Below are 16,199 nucleotides of genomic sequence, written 5' to 3'. Positions count from 1 at the left end.
CGAAAGCACCACAAAAGAAGAATTTGGACAAATAACCAACAAATATACAAAATGTTCTGCCCTTCGTTGCGTTCCATATCGTCTTCCGCATCTTTAGTCTTGCCAATATTTGTGTCTTATGCTCAAAACGAGGCTTTCTGTGTCTTTACAGGGGAAGGCCTTTTTCGTCGTCTGTGGCTACAACCCGAGAACCCCATCTAAATGTTAATTCAAAGCAGACGATATTGCCAGCAGGTCGATTTTCCACCCTTATCATCCGGAGTCAGGCGTCGTTTGATCCCGTGAGGGAGTTCACTATCGTGCGTTTACATCTCCGACCCGCGGGCCGCGCGCCGGAAGCAGACTCCGCGGCGACGGACGGACCGACTGACGCATTCGACGTGCAAACGAACACATACATCCACTGCGTATATTCGGTACGAGATGGGACCATGATGTCGAATTCTTGTCATTTTTCAAAAGAGCAAGCCCTTTAAACGATTTCATTCTCAGGCGGTTTCCGCTCAGACGATCGCATACCTTTTGCTCAGCTTTTTTTTTTTTTTTTTTCTTTCTTTTCTTTATTTTTTTTTTTAAATCTAAAACAAAAAGACAAGCTCGCATGTAAGCAAACAGTAGACTAGTTGGTAGCCAGATTTATTACATTGGTTAGTAAGAGTTTTGCCGCATAAGCGAAATTAAGGAACCACGCTAAGCTTATTTTTAGATGCTGTTGAGGAACAGGAATACAAAAATGTTTCTTCACCTTTTGTTTCATAGTAAATCATTAAAATCCCTTTCACACTGGGGTGCTATTAACGAAGATAAAACACTTTTCCCTAGTTTCCTCTGTCTGCAACATGAACCGTCGCACATTAGCGAATCGTAGAATCATATTTTTTAACTGTTGTAAGACAGTCCTTTAAATAATTTATAAATAATTTGGTTTTGAGATATTTAAAAACCAAAACACAGCAAAATTTGGGAAATTTTCCAGTAAAAATATCCGTTACGGATTTTCAATCCCCACCGTTACTGAAACCGAACATCAAAGAATTTGGAATTTCATCAAAAAATACTTTATTTAGTTTCTGAAAATGCGGAAAATTTTATACGCGTCGAAAATCACAAGCAAACATGAATGGCTTAATGAGAAAGCTAGGTTAGTTACATATTTCTGCAGTTTACACATATTTAATAGAGTTGTAGAGACATTAGGTATTTTTAAAGCAGGAGTGATGAAAAATATACAACGCCTTTGCCGGGAGTCGAACCGCGGACTTCTGGAATACGCGCCCGACGTGCAGACCACCACACCACGAAGGCACGCCAAGAAGGTGAGAGAAATACCTTATAGTCTAAATCTTAAAACAGTATTACTACACAACGAGAACACGAGACCATCAACATACCAACGATGCTTTCCCATAGAAATGAAGGAAACACCTGAAAATATGTTCCTGTTACTAGATGTAACTTATCATAAGAAGTAAATTTGTTGAAGTTTAAAGATCATTTACATGTTATTAAGATATAAAGAAGATTTACGAAATGCTCTTGCTTTCTTTGGACAAAAGGCAAATGCGTTACTCTATACTTGAAAGACTGGCTACAAGACAATTGTTCATACTAGGTCAATTTATCATAAGAAGTAAATTTGTTAAAGTCTAAGCATCATTTACATGTTACTAAGATTAAAAGAAGATTTACGAAATACTCTTGCTTTCTTTGGACAAAAGGCGAATGAGTTAGTTAGCTAATTTAATTCGCGGCGGAAATCGTTCCCTTACACACCGAAAATTTAAAACATTTTTGGATGAATTGGAAACTGAGTATGGAGATCTGCTTTTACATAATAACGTTCGTTGGGTAAGTGCTGGAAAGTGCTTGAGGAGATTCTTTACACTTCGAAAAGAAGTTCATCTTTTTCTCACGGAAATTGCCGTCAATTAAAATTTGACAGCAAATTTAGTTGATAAAATTTTTATTTATTCATTGCGTTCCTAACGGATGGAGGAAAATTACAAATTATTTAAATATTTTGAATAAATCCTTGCAAGGACAAGATCAAAATGTGTGTTGCCTTTTTAAATATGTTACTGGTTTTAGAAACAAATTAAAATTGTTAAGGTTTAATTTGGAGCAAAATAATTTATTTCATTTTGAATCTTGCAAAGAGATCTATGAAGAAATAAAGGAATGTAATATAGAAGCGAATTTTAAAATATCTCTACCAAAATTGAATATGCTAATAAAAAATTTCAATGAAAGATTTTCTCAATTTGATGATCTTAAACCGTCTATTGATTTATTTTGTGATCCAATTAATACTGATATCAACTCCGTTGATCTTAAATATCAAATAGAATTATGCTACCTGCAGGCTGACCCATTTTTTACATCTCGTGGAGTAACTGCAATAGAAATATTCAAATTTTTAGATAAAGAGAAATATCCAAAATTGAGAGATTTTAGACTTCAGATTGTATCAGTTTTCGGAAGTACATATATCTGCGAGCGTGCATACTCCGATATGAAATTTATAAAGTCAAACTATAGAAACGGTTTGAAAGATTCCGCTCTTGAAGATATAATTAGACTTGCCGCAACAAATATTGATGTGGACATAAAAGATATTGTTGCTAAACAATTACGGCCACAATGTTCTCATTAATATATTACGAATATTTTAAAGTTTTCTTTTTAGTATAAATAAAATATTTTTTTTAATTAACATAAACTGACTTTTCATTTATCAACTTTCTTGCCCCCCGAAATATTTGGTGAAGAAAATATGGCCCGCGGGCTATGATAAGTTGAACAGCGCTGAGTTAGTCTATACATGAAAGATTGTTCATACTAAGTCAGCATAATTACCGTCCGGACAGGAAAGTCCGACTGCCGTACCAAAGGGCCCGGGTTCGAATCCAGGAGAAAGTATGGATGTAAATTTTTTGTCCCTTCATAACAGGCGACGGTGGCCAGCTTATTAGGTGCCTTCATAGTAAAGTGACCACCACTTCTGGGCCTAGCGCCATAGAAAATACCCTCCCCCCCCCAAAAAAAAAGTTAGAAATGTTCCATTTATAAGTTCTTTGAACTAGGTACTGCAACCATGTCTACATATAAACTTAGACCTAACGAAAAACTTTGCTCACGCCATGAAGAAGAATGGAAAAGACTTATATATATCTCAAAAGTTAGTTTTTAGAGCTTCATGATGCAAAAGTTGAAAAGGGAATTTTCTTTGGTCTACGAGTTCGGGGATACACGATAAAAACTTTCAGAAAAAGCGTAATAATGATCAATTTAGAGCTTGAAGTGGCGCTGATGATTTCTGAGAGGTATTAAAGCAGAAAATTCTGGTGAGTCGTTCAAAAATTCCTGGACAGTTACTGGAAGCAAGGATGCAGAATCCATCAAACAATTTTCAGGTGGTTTTAGCTGAGACCTCAAATGCGGTGAACAAACAGCCCATTAAAACATTCAGAGAATGGTTCAGAGATATTAAAACTGAGTTATTCAAATACGATGGGAAACTGCTGCTGGTTTCCGAATCTGATCTAATTTACAAAGACAGACACACTCAAAAAAAAAAAAAAAAAAAAAAAAAAAAAAAAAATCATGTCTGCTAGAAATGCTTTTTATCTTGAAAACTTCTGTATTACTTGCATGTTTTAGTTCAGCACCAGTACATGTATGCCATCAATTTTTCATTTTTATGTCCTTGTACGAAGTAATGAAAGCATTATGACCTCTAAAATTTCGGGTATCATATTTCAACGAAAATATCCATTTTCGCCGGTCTCGAATCCATTTTGACAGATTTTTGTCAGTGATATTCGTAAGTACGGAGAGAATAAAGGATTCTTTTTTTCAAAACGGATGGTAAAATCGAATTGGCATGGTTTCAAAAGAGATTTTTTTCCCTGACGTCTGTACGTACACACATACGTACATATATATGTATCTCGCATGATTCAAAAACGATTAGCCGTTGAACGCTGAAATTTTGCATATGGGACTGCTATAACATGTCGTTGTGCACCTCTCTTCTTGGTTGCAATCGGCCACACCAACCGTGCACACATATATATAAATGGTCTCACTCTGTGACCCGGCTCAGTGAACTCAGTTCTTTTATTATTAAATGTTGGTAAATAGTGCATTTTTTGCTTTAAAAGTAGTTGAATTACGTTATTCTTATGTTCACGTTAAGTTTGTTATGCTTGTAAGCAATATGCATGCAACAGTTGTAGAATTGTGAGCAATTTAAAAGTGGCGCTAGGCCTAATGAGGCTAACATTTATTTACATTTGAAACTCTTAGTAGAATAGTGAGTTACGTCACTTCGTGCATCAATTTAAGTGTCTTTTTACCCAGAGGGACAAAAGTGAACTTTCAGTTTTATGAACCGAAAATCTGATCTTTCTTCCCGTTTGCCGATTTGCTTGTTTTTGCGTAGAAAATTTGAGTTTAATTGTAAAAAAAAAATTTTCAGCTATATTTAGTTTTTCTGCATTTTACAATTTTTAATGCAGATGTTTTGAATTTTTATGTTTTTTGTCTTGTCGCGACGTGGGAACTGAATTGATTGAACGAGAAATATATCGCTAAGGAAATTCGATGAGATAAGTTTAAATGAATTGAAGCCAAAAATATGTGTAATTTAATAGGCTATACAAGGAAGTCATATGGCGACCACATTAGATGCTTTTATAACGTACGATAGCATTTTCATTTGTCATTCAATATATTTAATCAGTTTACATACCTGACAAATTAGAGCCTTTTAAAGATAGATTGGTGTAAAACATGAGCTTCTTAATTGCAACATAGTTTATTGTATTATGTGCTACTATCTGGGTTATTAGTGACATAATTTGTTACATAAAAACATTATCATATCGTTAGCAAAATTTTAATATACTGCTATTTTTGACCGCTATCGAAGCAATTTAACGATGTTTTTGAGTGACATCTGTACGTAAGAATAGAAAAAGATTGCAAAATGCATTTGAAATGGATCCAGACGAGATTTTTTCGTGACCTCTGTACGTATGTATATATGTACCTAACATAACTCAAAGACGAGTAGCATGAGAACGTTAACGTTTTGTTATATAGGACTTCTATAACATATTGTTGTGCATCTTCCTTTTTGGTTGCAATCGGCCACACCAAAAGTGTAATACTATATATATCCACTCTGTTACTCGGCTCGGTGAGCTCAGTTTCCTTTATTCTTATATTTTGGTAAATTATGCATTTTTTGCTTAAAAAATATTGGAATTATGTTGTTCTTATGTTCCGGTTAAAATTTTTATGCCTTTAATTAATCTGCATGCAATAGTTCTAGAATTATTAATAATTTAAATGTTGTTTAAGTGCGGCTAAGCCTAATATTTTGCTATAGCAGCCATATTTGTTTACATTTGAAACTCAGCAGAATTAAGTCAGTTTCAGTAAATTAAGTCAGTTTCTACGCCTTCAGTGTCTTTTTCCGAGTGGAACTAAAAGTAAACTTTCAGTTTTGTGCAGGGAAAAATTTGCGTTTTGGCCTGCTGTGCGGCTTGCTTGTTTTTGCTTAGAAACTCTAATTTTAATTGTACATTTTTTTAAAAATTGTTTTATGTTTTTGTATAATTTTCAATTTTTAATGAAGATATATTTAGGTTTTATGTATTTTTGCGTTGCCGCGAAGGGAGAACTGAATTAACTGAACGAGAAATAATGCTCTAATGAAATTCGAGGAAGTAAGTTTAAATGAAATGCAGCAAAAAATGCGTGTAATTTAATATTCCGTACAAGGAAGTCATATGGTTTTTGTTTTTTCGAATCGAGCAAAGGAATACTGTGTAGAGTCATTAGGTTATTTCTAAGCAGGTGATGTGAAAAATGAGCAATACCCTCCCCGGGACTCAAATCTGGACCTCTCGAATATGCTAATCGTTACGCTACGAAGGCATGCTGGAAGGAGGGAGAAAATAACCTCATAACTGAAGATTCAGATCTTCTTTCGACAAGCGATTTTTAGGCATAAATGCACTTATCCCATAATCCGCTTAAAGTCCTGATCTTATCCCACTGGACTTTTCGCTTTATTCAGTTTTGTCAAAAATGAAATTTGTATTGAAAGAATTGATAATCTTGATTACTTCTATGACAGAAGCACATCAATAATTTCATATTAGAATTTTCTTCATACCTGTATAAAGAAAATACCTATAATAATAAAGACCTACGTATATAATAAAATGTAAATAATAAATAATATAATATTTAAATAATGAATAATATATTTAAATTTTATAGGCTTTTGCTACTCACAGAAGCCTATATTTCGCATAAATCTCTACGTATAATAAAACAGAAAGAGTCTGTCTGTGTGTGTGTCTTTCGTTCGCGCTTGCGCGTAAGCTAATAGACCCACGGCTACGAAATTTGGTACGTAGGCGCATCTAGACAAGAGCCAGTGCACCTCGAAACGAGTTTTTCGAAACTCGAATTCGATTTTTTTTTATTTAATGTTTTGTGACGAAATCGCGTCATTTTGAGACATAATGGGCTATAGGAAAGCGAGATTTTACTCTATACACTCCTTTTTCACATCGTCATGAAACGTAGGCACTTAGCTATTTTACGAACTTAAAATAAATTTCGTGTTTCAATAAATCGATTAAATACGAATTTATTTAACAAAGGGAGCATAACACCTTTACAACGGGATATTTTCTAAAAAAGTTCATTTTTAAAAATGTACAGTTTATTTTTCTTTGATTTTTGGACACGTTAAACTTTCATCCTTGCGACTGCTTTCGGCAAAAGGAATTTTGGAAAAATGATAATATTTTGTATTTAAAAAAAAAAAAATTTAAATGAAGCTTCCGAGTACACTTCTCACATCTCACATCTTTAAAAATGTGATTTTGGCAACAATTTTCCTTTCTTATTGTTGTTGATAGATTTTTGATGAAATTGCATCATTTTGAATAGTTTCATTCCTTTAGAAGTATGGGTTTGGCAACCATTTTTCATCGTATTTCTTATGTCACTGTTTTTAAGAGATTGACATATTTCATTGTCATTTATATATATATAATACATTTTTATTGATTTTTTTTGATAAAGTTGTTCTGTAGAGTAAAATTCTGCGCGGAATTTTATGTTTTTTGAGTTGCTTTCATGTTATTTTTTGCTTATTTCACTGTTTGTAAGATATTGAAAAGTTTTGTATGATTTTTTTCTTCAAGGGAAAGTTGGTTAATTTTTTATTAGGATAATTAATATTTGTATTAAGGGGTATAGCTTATTTCATTTATATTCATTATATTATTTGTAATTTTTTTCTCTTGAAAATATAAGATAAAATATCATTAATTATACTTTGCTTTTCAGAATTTTTAGTTTTTTGTATTCTTTTGTGTTATTTATTGCTCATTTCACTGTTTTTAAGATATTGAAAAGTTTTGAGTGATTTTTTTAGGAAACAAAGTTCTTAACCTCCTTTATACCATTTGAGTTCTTCAGATTTTGCAAAAGGAAGTTGGTTAATTTATTTATTAGGATAATTAATATTTGTATTAAGGGATATTGCTTATTTTATTGTAATTTTGTTATACGTAATAACTTTTTTTATGAAGTAGTCCTGCAGAGTAAAATTCTGTGCAGTTTTTAAATTTAACGTTTGGTGTTCCCTTCAGCCATTTTCCCGGTACATTTAAAAGCCAGAAGAAGCTGGCAGCGAAGCTGCTAGTATATATAATAAAAATATCTCTACATATACTAAAAGAACGAGTCTGTGTGTCTTTCGTTCGTGCTTCGCGTAAGCTAATAGACCCAGGGCTACGAAATTTGGTACATAGGTTCATGTAGACAAGAGCAGAGCACATCGAAGCGATTTTTTCAAAATTTGAATATTTTTTTTAATTTTATCGTTTCGATTTTATCGCATCATTTTGAATAGTTTCATTATTTTAGAAATATGGTTTTGGCAACAGTTTTTCATTCAATTGTGTACTGAACTGCTGACTTGAAAATCAGCACTGTTGCCACTTGGACAGCAGTGAAATAAGGAAAAATGAGGGCGATAATCCTGTGCAGTTTTTAAATTTTATGTTTATTTCAGATACTGGACGTTTGTCGAGAGAAGGCAACGGGAAGTTGATTAATTTATTTGTTAGAATAATTAATATTTGTATTGAGGGATATTGCTTATTTCATTGTAATTTTGTTATATGTAATACATTTTTTAATTTTTTTTTTTTTTTTTTTTTTTTTTTTTTTTTTTAAATGAAGTTATTCTGCAGAGTAAAATTCTGCGCAGTTTTTAAATTTAACGTTTGGTTGTTCCCTTCAGGCATTTTCAGGGGACATTTAAAAGCCAGACGAAGGCTGGCAGCGTAGCTGTTAGTATATAATAAAAGCCTACATAAAATTCAGTTTTTCGACATATTTAATAAAATGTGTCGATTAAAAAAATTTAAGACATGATATTGCATTATATCGTTAAATTCATTACTTGTTCAGGAACAAAAGGATTAACGTTCAAACGATATTTAGCTTTGTTTGTGAAAGATCTTGGGTATATTGATTTATGCCTCAGTGAGAATATGTGTCTAGCCAATGACACCTTAGTGAGATAAACAGCAAACGATAGCTTTTTCAAGTTAACGATACAACTTAGTGCGATAAATAAATTATTTATAAAGTATTTTTAATATTGAAATCTCTAATTGTATTTCATTATTCATGCATAATATTTTGTTTACTCTTGATATACGTGCTATTAATATTTCATTAAGATACCATGTTATTCACATCAGCAGCACTGTTGAATGCTACTGAATAAAGAAATCTTCTTTTGGCCTTTCTAGAGAAACTCGGAAAAGGAATGGGTGTTCAGAATCTTCCTTCATCCTCCCCTTCTGCATCCCCTTTCGCCCTCCCACCCAATCTCCAATTGAGCGGCCGATACCACCCGATTAAAACCTCTCCTTTAAACGGCTTAGCCATTGAAGATAGTAGGTCCGCGTTTATCCCGATGAACTGTTCTATCAGATAGACGAGAAGAGCGAGAGAATCGCTGTCAGTGACTCACTGGGGTCCCGAAATAGGGGTGGATATTACTGTTCAAAGAATTGTCGCGAGAATGTTGGGACAGTTAAGTGTTGTCATATAGCTTTGAAATGGCTACCAAATGGATCGAGCGCTTTTAAATGCCTGTTTATAGTCGGAGCTTCTGTCGACAGCTTCTGGACATGCTTCTGTGTTTGGCATTTTACGCGTTCTTCGTTCGTTACCTAATATAACTAATCGCTTGCACGGGCAGCCGCCTAAAATACTTACTATAATAAAGAAAATATTTGTAATGATTTTATTGAATCCAGCTAATGCTCATGGGTTCATAAATTTAAATGGATCTCCGCTAATTGCTTTTAAATCGCTATGTTTGTTAATTAATAACAGGTAAATTAAATTTAAAGGAAAAATTCTATTTGTATCTTAGGCTTTGGTGAAGGACAACGCACTGCTGCGTGGAAAATAAAAATATTTTATTTCGGATAACAGCAGCATATACCTTTAAAATTGCTTGAGTTTGATGATTGCATTCAAAAGACAAAAATGTTGCGTTTTGCCAAGTGGCAACACACTTCTTTAACATCGCTGGATTTGCGTTTAAATTTGAAACGTATCTATGTTTCGGAAAGTAAGAGCAATAAGCTTTTAAATCATGAAGCGTTTAATTAAAATTTAATGAAATTGCCCCAAAATAAGGAAAAAATGAAACTAGGCTCGAAAAAAATTAAATTAATTTCGAAATTCAAAATTGGGTCTCCAAGATCTACATGTTCGGGTGAAGGATCCACATCTGCTTTCAAAATCTGGTGGGTCTAGGTGCCGCCTTTTTTCTATAATGCCAGAAAACTCATATACATATGTACACTAGCGTGTAAAACTTAAGCAACTTTTTTTTTTTATTTTGGTCGTAATTCCACACAAACTGAGCTGGGACAGATGAAATTCATATTCCAGAAAAACGTGTAGTATTGATAGGTTGAGAAAGTACTGTAGCAAAAAAAGTGAACAGGGCGCATACAGTAAGGAAAGAATAGAGAAAGGCTGTACTGGCAGAATGTCATTGGTGAAAAAAACTGTCTGGTCAAGAGGAATAACTACAAACTAAAGAACCTGAGTAAGGGACATAACCTCTCCTAACTTTGCACCGTCTGTCGATACCCAGCAAGAGATTATCTAATAGTTCTTTGGATAAGAATTCCCATTCTTCAAGGAGCACCTGTTTCATTTGTCTCCGGAGAGCAAAATCTTGCTGCCAAGTGTCTCCCTAAATTATCCCATACATGTTCGGTGAGAATTAAATCAGTTGAGCAAGCTGTGCAATACATTCTGAGTATATCTCCTATTTCTAGGATGCGACTCGATTAATGAGGTGTTCACACTTCGTGCTTTCTATCCCATGTAAACGGTACTGTCGACGGGTTGCTGTCGATGGTGTGCGGTGCTCAGAACGGAAGGCGAATAGGAGAGCTTTATGAAGTCGTCTACAGGGACATCTGTCATTTGGTTGCCTTGAGGAAGTGTTGAGCGAAGATGCCCATTGTCTGGTTTCGATCACTTTTCGTCTGCAACACGATATATCAGCTATCAATCACCATTGCTTTCCTTGGCGAACCATCATCAACCTTTCTTCCAGCTGTACCTGTCGTTCGGAATGCTTTCGAATCTCCTGAAATAATACGTTTTTCAGTTCCAAATTCTTGGGTGACAGAAATCAAATTACGCCACTCCTCAAGCTTGCTAATCATTCTACCACGCGTAAAGGCGTCGTGACATTTTCTTGTACCCATACCGAACGTACAATCTCACTTTCACTTGCAGAAGAGTGTCTGGAAGTGGGCCTTTCTTTCTTCTTTTTAAGTTGCCTTGCACTGCGCTCGTTGACTCCTCGCATTTTGCTGCAGTTTGTGAATTTGATGATCTTGCATAACTGGCCTCTCTTTTCAGCCTGTCAACTGATCTCGTGCTGACTATTGCTTCTACTCACGTACTTACTCCCACGGACACTTCTGCCCTAATTGGCTAATGGCGTTCTTCGTCTCGGACGGTTTTGGAACTTTCACACCTCATCAATGTATTTGGTTGCAACTACGTGCTTATAATTGTTTATCTATTTCTGGACTTGTTGTCCTGCACTCTTATTTATTAGAAGCTAAAATGTAATCGTAAATCATCCAAATAATATTAAGCTGGAGCACAACACTCCGAACTAATGTTTCCCTGAGCCGACGTCTGGTGCTGTTGCATTTGCATTCCTTTCTACTGAGTTTGCTTTTCCTTGTCCTGATCACACAAAAAAAACTTTTAAGTTTATTAAGTTCGTGGTTGCATGTTGAAATACGAATTCGATGCTTCAGTAGTGAGCTTCATCAGTGCCAGACGCAAAATATGCCTGTCTTCCAGTAGAATAGTGCTACGAGGCGGTTGCAATTACTCCTGTCCGCCATTCGTTCTTTCAGTATCCATCGATTCCGTATTCGCACGACTGTTGCTTGCTACCTCAGACAGGATGTCCGATTTCCCTGAAGAATAATCCGCAATCTCTGTATGAAACGATTCTGCCTCGATCGAATTCAGAAATGTGCCCGAAAGATGCTCGTATTTCTCCACGAGGCATACTGAATTGCTCGCACAAGAAATCTCACGAAAGACCCATTCACCCTATGCAGAACTAGTTTAATTCCAACTCTTATTGTATGCCGTTATTTGTATGAGTGACCTATTCTGTGTTACGGGTATCACAGCATAGTGTGCCACCGAAGAGCGCTTCAGTTGGTGTGAGTGCAGAACAGGGGGTCCAGGAGGACAGTATGTCCATGGATAAGGGATGTGACCAACTGTCACATGTGCACATGGATAAGGGGTGTGACCAACTGTCACATGTTAATGTATAATGTATTATGTAATTATATTGATATATCGAATGCACCTTTCATGTTATGTATATATCAATGTAATGGACATGTGTATGTGTTATTAATGTATATTGTATATAGCTATAAGTTGCGTTATGCACATTGGTATTGCTCTCCAAAATGTCTGTAGAGTTTAGGTACTTTTTTTTTAATTGTATGGCTTAAATCGAGTGCACTATTAATGTATAGTGTATCAATATATCGAATGCAACTTTTATGTTATCTGTGTATTAATGTATTGTATGCATGTAATATTAATGTATAATATATATAGTTATAGGTATTGAATAATATATTTAGCAATGCGCATTGATACCGCTCTGCAATGTCTGTAGAGTTCAAAAAATTTTATTATTATACGTATTAATTTATCGTCCATGCATCGACTATTATAATAGTGCACTCTATAATGTAATACGATGTAATACTATTGTGGTAAGTCAACATAGTAACAGCCCTCTTTGATGTAAGTATCTTTTTATTGTATAATAAGCACTGTTATTGTAGGAATCCGCAATACCCCTGTTTTCCTCCATCTGCCCCTGTTTGCAATATTCTTTTTCTGGACAGTTGCGGGATTCGGACGATACCCGAATAGTCAGTGAAAGCCGCCCGGGTGTCCGGACCCTGCTGTCACCTGTCACCTGTCACTCTGAAGACACCACATTGGCTGAGTAGCATTTCAGACTGTTATACTGAAAATTACATATTTGCATAGTTAAAAGATTTAAAATAGCATCATCAATACATATATCTGATTCGAAACTGAAAATTTTCCTCTTTTTATATACGAATTGTAAAAAGCGCTGCAGTCGACTATGACGTGCGCGTGCGCTGAAATCGTAACATTTGCGTATTCCATCGCATGCGCACCTCGAATCCCGAATTTCTTTTTGATTTATTTCATAATTTTTGAGAACTTAATGAGATTTTGGTAAACAAACTCAGCGATTTAAAAGCAACATGTTGCTTTTGCCAAAGCGCAAGATAATTAATTTTCATATATAACCCAGCTATTAATGATTACCGAACTAAAGGAGTTAGAAATAATAAATGTCGTTCTTAATATATTTCTTACAATCTAATATGATTGATTTAAACAAAACATATTTAATTCATGATACAATATAGCTAAATAATAATTTTTACTGAGTTTTTTTTTTTGGGGGGGGGTAATAAGGTATTTCTCTCGCCTTCTTAGCATGCCTTCGTGTTTTAGTGGTGAACACGCTCGGCGAGTATTCGAGAGGTCCGTGGTTCGAGTCCCGGCGAGGGCATTGCTCATTTTTCACAGCATCAAAAATCCTAATGTCTCTACAGGTTAATTTATCAAAGAGTTTTCTAATGGTACATGATCTTTTTACATTTAACCTTTTACATTTTTTAAAGATAACTTTTTCTCTGTAATTTTAAATTTCCAGATGGCAATATTTTTTTTTTTAGGTTTTTAGCCCGAGGTGTTTTGGAGTTACCTAATGAAGTCGCGTTCTTCCTCGCGTGAGAGATAAAGTTACCAGTCTTTGCGTTATGGCACGTGTAAGCTGGAGGAGCTACATTCGTTAAGAAAGAGACGTTTCAAACATTGAAATTAGAGATATGTTTAATAAAAATATTTTTCTTTTATAAATTGAACTATCTCCTTGCCCGGCTAGCCTTCTTATATAGTTATTACAAAAATGAATCCAGGTGGTGCCATTTCATAAAAAATATTTAATACTTCTAATTAGACCTTTCATTATTGAAATATATATTTATTTAAATCAACCAGATTAAAAACTGCTATTAAGAGCTAGGTCCATTGTTTTCGAATCGCTTAATTTGTTAATCAATATCAAACAAATTAAATTTGAAAGCTGAATATCTTACGCTTTGTGAATGGCTACGCACTGAATGTTGGGAGAGAAAAGTTTCAGCAAAGACAAAAACTCAGTGCTTTTAAATAGACGAATTTGTTGATTAAATTTGAAAGATTGAATTCTTTACATTTTACCAAATGGTAACACACCAGGTGGCCAAAGATAAAAATGTTTTATTTTGAGCAGCAGCAATGCATCTTTTTTAAATCTCAGAGTTTGTTACTCAAGAATTCATTAAATACCCACAAAATATGAAATAAATCAAAAACACATTCAAAGTTCAAAATTCGAGCTTCTAAGAGCACATTTTCGGGAGAGGGGGGAGGATTACGGATATCGGTGGCTATAGGCACTGTCATTTTCCCAGTATGAAAATAGAAAACATTAATACATATAGACAAGCAGATATGCAGATTCTTCATTATTTAGTTACAGAGATTTAAGAAGATGAATGAATAACAGGAGCTATATTTCGTTCTTTTAATGCTGAAAATTGATTGGAATACCTTATTTGAACATAAGTTCCGTAGTGTCATTCATACGAAGGCGTTCATACTCGTTATTTCCTATCAGAAAAGAGTTTAAACGACGGATCAGTTATGGCTTTCATAGAAAACAGCTGATGCATCTTTTCATGTGCACAGGTGCACCTTTCTTTTCTCTTAAATCAGCTGCATTGAGCCGGAAATGTGGAAAGAGAGACTGAGATGCACTAAGTAAACTCAGAATATGGAACAAAGAGGTAAACTAGCTACTTTCCAAAATTCTACTTAGGAAATATTTTAAATTTCCATTGAAGAAAGGATTCCTGGAGTTCGAATGAGTGTGATTATTAATTCGAGGTACGAATGCGGGTTTTTAAAATTCATAGTTATCGTATTTCCAAACAATGGAAATATTACGAGTAAAATTTATTTGTGCTGTAGAGTCATTAGGTTTTTTGAAGGCGAAGAAGTGAAAAATATTCAATCCCCTCGCCAGGATTTAAACCTGGACCTCTCGAATACGCACCGATTGTGCTACCCATTACACTACGAAGGCATGCAGAAGGAAGGGATAAAATACCTTGCATACTATTGTCACAAAGTATGTTTTTGAGCGTTATAATATTAAAATTTTGCACCCCTCTAAAAGAATTGGCTTTTCTTATGACAAAGAGATTGTTGATTCTAGTGCATACGATATATATACGGACGGGTCTGGGATTGAGGGGAGGATTGCAGCAGCATTTGTTGTATATTATTTTGGTGTCGAATTCGACTATATGAAATTTAGATGAAATAACCATAACTCTGTCTTTCAGGCAGAGTGCGAGGCTCTATATCAAGCCTTAATTTGGATGAACAGATGCGTTGCTTTTCAAAATGCGATTAATATTTACACAAATTGTTGTCGCTGATTCAATCTCTCTTCCTCCAAGACAACGCCAATCCCATCATCTTGAAAATCAAAAACTGTTTACAAACTTTGAACGGGTATTTAGATGTAAAACTGCACTGAATCAAAGCTCATGTGGGGCATATTGGAAACCAGAGGGCCGACTGTCTGGCCAAGGAGGCAGCCTCCGATATGGAAATCCCCTTTATTGAAATTTCAGGATCTAAACAGATGATCGTTACACACATGAAGAAATTTTATATTGACAAATGGAAAGTCCTATGGGAAAATTCATCCAAATAAATAAATAAAGAAATAAATAAATAAAATAAAATAAAATAAAATAAAGGATTCATGAAAATTATCAGAATTTCTAACAAACGGGCTATTTTTAACAATACTGATTGAAACCAAATCCTTACTGGCCACGGGAGATTTCCCTATTATTTTCAGAGATTCAACTTACAAAATAATGAACTTTGTGTTTCTTGTAATGCCATTGGAGACGCGAAACATTTTGAGGAGGACTGTCCTATTTTCGCCGATCAGCCGATCAGAGGAAGCTTTACAAAATTGATAATGCTATATATAATGATAATTATGATATCTGAGCTTTTATATCTTTTGCACAAGATGTTCTTAAACTTATTAATGCAAATCGAGGTGTAATTGGATTCCTGATCTGATGTTGTGCTTTGTGTTAATTTTTGTTTGTATGTTCGTGAGTGCTTGTTATATGTTTTTCCCTATTTTTATTTTAAATTTGGGTATTATTTGTATCTTATTTATATTTTGTATGATGTGTTATTTACTTTGTATCTGATGTTCTTTTGGGGTCACTCTTTTTTGACCATGAGGCCACGAGCCAGGAGGGTCTGAGTGTATCCCCAATGTATAACTACCTTGTATACTCTCCCTTTTAAAAGAGGACTGGAGATTAATTGACCCAGTCACTAAATCAATGTGGTGAAGAATCATCATCCACCACCTTTTA

Source organism: Stegodyphus dumicola, chromosome 3, assembly GCF_044657685.1.
Source record: "Stegodyphus dumicola isolate Sdum_Otavi_A_Nest chromosome 3, ASM4465768v1".
Classification (NCBI taxonomy): Eukaryota; Metazoa; Arthropoda; class Arachnida; order Araneae; family Eresidae; genus Stegodyphus; species Stegodyphus dumicola.
Note: the sequence above shows the minus strand (reverse complement) of the source record.